General features: G+C 37.3%; 1 pseudogene; it reads right to left on the bottom strand.

The window, feature by feature from the left end:
- Positions 1 to 3,976: 3,976 nt before the first annotated feature.
- Positions 3,977 to 4,095, bottom strand: LOC111744112 (annotated as a pseudogene).
- Positions 4,096 to 4,355: the final 260 nt, after the last annotated feature.

Genomic DNA, 4,355 nt, shown 5'->3' with positions numbered 1-4,355 from the left:
ATCACATGTCACTTCCGTAGAGAGGCCTTCCATGAACTAATTCTCTATGTCACTGCTGTTTTATCTTCCCATATATTTTACCCCTTAACCTGCCATAAGCTTCTTCATGATCTGCTTAAACGTCAAAAGTTGTATTTTTGGCGTGGTTGTTCATGCTAGGTGCATGAGGACAGGGAATTCTGTCTCGGTTTGCCAGCATGTTTTGAATGTCTAGAAGAGTTCCTGACATGTTGTCGATGCTCAGCATATACTAGTTAAATGAATGAAGGAGTATGTATTAAACACTCGTAGAGCCATGTTTATTCATTCGCACATTTACCACACATTTTGGAGTACTGACTATGTGCCAGGTGCTTTTCTCTGAATGAACAGGAGAGAAACAGAAACAAAAGAGGCAAGCCCTGCCCTCCAAGAACTCACATTCTAGTGAAAGAGAAAGATAATCAGCAAGGTAAAAAAGTAAATTATGTAGTATATTAGATAGTGATAAATGGAGAAAAAGTAGGAGCTAAGAAGAATTGTGGATAGAGTATCATTTGAATCAATATCGGAGATAAGTGAGAGTGTGAATCATGTGAATTCGGTGGGAAGAACACCCAGGCAGACAAAAATCTAATGTGAAAATGAGCAAAGCAAGAGACTCTTGGGAGGAGGCCAGTGTGGTGGAAACAGAGCAAGGTGAGTAGGGAGTGGTAGGAGATAAGGCAGAGAGACCGTGAGAGGCTGTCATTCTAAGTGTGATGGGAAGCCACTGGGGGACTTAGAAAGAAGAGTGACAGATGTGACACAGTTGTAAAAGGCTGCTGTTTGGAAAACATGTAATAGAGCAAGGGCCACAGAAAGGAAATCAGTTTGTTATCTTGTTGGCAATTCCACTTAGTTCCTGTGGCTCTGTCGGACACTCTAGCCATTGCCACCTCTAGCCATTGCCGGCCACCACCAGAGCCTTGCCCACTTGTTATCCAGCACACAGAATTCATTTATTCACAAATATCATTGAGCTCCTGCTTGTTCCTCGACTCTGTGCAATATCTAAGAACATGACGATAAATGAGACGGTTTTTAAATTTTATGAATGGGGTTAGTCATTAGTCATTACTCGAATTATTTGATAAACTATTAATAGGATTTAAAATTAAAGGACAACTAGCGGAGAAATTAGTATCGAGCTTTGCTTCAATATATTACCTAAAGTGGACATTTTTCAATAAAATATTATAAGAGAGTCAAAGAAGCAGGAAAGTATGACCCATACTCAGGAAAAAGCAGGCAACAGAAACTGCTTTTGGAGGAACGCAAAATGACAGATTTAACAAGGACTTCAAAGCAGCCATTAAAAATATGTTCAAAGAACTAAAGGGAACCATGTATAAAGATTTAAATAAACATATAATGACAACATCTCTTCAACTAGAGAATATCACTAAAAACATATAAATTATTTAAAAGTACTAAATGGAAATTCTGGAATTAAAAAGTAATCAAAAAGTAAAAGTCACTGAAGGGGCTCAGCAGTAGATTTGAGCTGGATGAAGAAGCAATGAATTTGAAGATATATTAACAAAGAGTATGCAATCTAAAGAACAGAGAAAAAAGGATGAAGAAAAATGAGCAGAACCTCAGAAATGTGAGGCACCTGCAAGCATACCAATATGCACACAATGAGAGCCTACAGGGAGAGAAGAGAAAGAGGAAAAAAATTAGAGGAAGTAATGGCCGAAAACTCTTCAGATTAATTGAAAGTCATTTTCTACACAGCCAAGAAAGTCCAAGTAGGATAAATGCAGAGAACCACACCCATGTACAATGGAGTGAAGATATTGAAAACCAAAACTCGTAGAAAATCTTGAAGCACTAAGAGAAAAATTCATCACACACAAGGGAACACCAATACGATTAACAGCTGAACTCTTATCAGAAGTAACGGAGACCAGAAGGCAGCGGGATGACATATTCAAAGTGTTCAAAGTAAGAAAGAGTCAACCAAGAATCTTATAGCCAGCAAAACTACCTTTCAAAAATGAGGGCAAAATACAGACATTCCCAGATAAACAAAAACAAAAAGTGTGCTGCTAGCAGACCTACCTTACGTGAAATACTGAAGTTTTCCAAGCTGAAAGCAAGTGATATACAACCATTCAAATCCAGAAGAAAAAACAGAGTAGTAGGAAACACAATTAAGTTGGTAATTATAGCAGCATAATTACATATTTTTCTCATTTCTTCTCTTAATTGATTTTAAAAGCAAATGTATAACCCATTTCATATCTCATAAATATAAAAATTTATAAATATATTTGCTATATTTATTTACACATTTATTTAAATATTTAAACTACATATTGACTGCATTCAACCATAGCAGCATAAAGGAGGCGGCTGAGAACTACCATGTCCTGGAGTGAGGGAGCGCTACCAAACAGTAACACGGGAAGAGACGAAGAGCATCAGAAACGGCGAATAAAAAGTTTAGTATAACGAACTCTATAAATATATACTTTTTTGCATTTCTTCTCTCAACTTCTTTAAAATTAAGGATATAAAATAAAATAACGATGAGTTTAACATACAAAGACATAGGATATATAGCAATAATAGCATAAAAAAGAGGGAAGGGGAGGAGTGAAGTGTCTATATTTCACTGATATTCAGTATCAATCTGAAGCAGACTGTAATAAGTTGTGTCTTGTGAGCCCTAGAAACACCATTAAGAAAATGTCTCAAAAATATCATTAAAAATTATTAAAGGAATTACAACGTTACATTAGAAGATATCTGCTGAAGCCCAAAGAAGGCCGTAAAGGAGGAAGAGAGAAATAAAAAAAGAAAGACATAAAGAATACAAAAAGAAAAATGGCGGATATAAACTTAAACATATCAATCATAACATTAAAAGTGAATGGATTAAACAAGACAACCAAAAAATAAATTATATTAGGTTGGACTTTTTATAAGCATGCTCTTACTATATGTTGTTTACAGGAGAATTGAGCTTCAAAAATACATATAGAGTGAAAGTGAAAGAACGGGAAAAAGATGCACTAAATGGCGACCATAAGAGAGGTGGAATGGCTATTAACATGGAGCAAAATAGACTCTAAAACAAAAAGTGAGAATGTGTACTAGGTAAGCAGACATTTTCACTGTGTCCAAAAACCATCAAAGCAGAAAAGGAGTCGAGAAAGAAAACAGAGGAAGTGGCAGAGGACGTGAAATTAAACGGTAGAGTGCAGCGGCTCGAGAAGACGAGTAAGACCAGCCTGGAAAGTGTTCATCTGACCTCAGGACAAGAATAAAGGACTCTCTTTCGTTGTCCTCACCGTGGGTGAGGGGACACTAGGCAGGGAAGGCAGACATCGCTGGCTCGTGGGGTGAAGATTTGGAAGGGGTTACACAATATTCTTTAAAGACATTTGGCTATGAAGCTAAAGAGAGAGAGGGTGTAGCTATAGAAGTTCTGGAGGTCTTTAGGAAAACAATAAATGTATTTATCCTTATTGTGTTCTAATCATGGAAGTAATACATGTTTATTTAAAAATTCAAAGGTACAAAAAATACATGATGAGTAAGATGATATTCCTCCAACTTTCAACTCCAAGAAAGCAATTTAGAGTGAATATAAATTCTTCCAGTTGTGTTTTATGTATATAATTATTCATGTAAGTATAACCCTGATACTCCTTGAGAAAAACTGAAGTGGTAGGATGTGGGTGAAACCGGAAGTTCCTACAGCAAACTAGATATCTGAAAAAATGCACTGTAATTCAAATATAGTGATGACTAGAAGCCCGTGGTCAGCAGGCCTCTTGGATTGACTAGATTTTCTAGGGACACCTGTGCCTATGTACCAAGTCATCCACATCTTTTTTTTTTTAATTTTTAATTTTTTTATTTTTTTAAGCGAGGCAACCCTTGGTTGACCTCACAGAATGCAAGGACCTTGTCAGCTTACAATCCCCTATTTTTTAATTTTTCACGCCTACAGCACTTGGTCTTCCTAGGTAGTCTCCCATCCAAGTACTAACCAGGCCCGACCCTGCTTAGCTTCTGAGATCAGACGAGTTCGGGCTTGTTCAGGGTAGCATGGCTGTAGACCACCCATACCTTTTGTCTCCATCTAGCCAGCAGTACCTACCTGGAAGTGTTCTACTGGCTGGGATGAGAGAACAGAAGCTGGCCTTCCTGTATAAACGATACCTGCTACTATTCGCAACACTTACAACAGAGTATTATGATTGCCTGTTTTATTCTATGACTGACCTGTGAGCTTTTTTTGAGGGCAGTGACTATATCTTGTTTAATACTGCATCAGGTAAACATAGCTCAATGCCCATCACCATAATCTGGAGCTCAAT

Source organism: Pteropus vampyrus, unplaced genomic scaffold, assembly GCF_000151845.1.
Source record: "Pteropus vampyrus isolate Shadow unplaced genomic scaffold, Pvam_2.0 Scaffold127, whole genome shotgun sequence".
NCBI classification, from domain to species: Eukaryota; Metazoa; Chordata; class Mammalia; order Chiroptera; family Pteropodidae; genus Pteropus; species Pteropus vampyrus.
The sequence above is the reverse complement of the archived record's forward strand: the minus strand, read 5'-3'. Positions and strand labels throughout refer to the sequence as shown.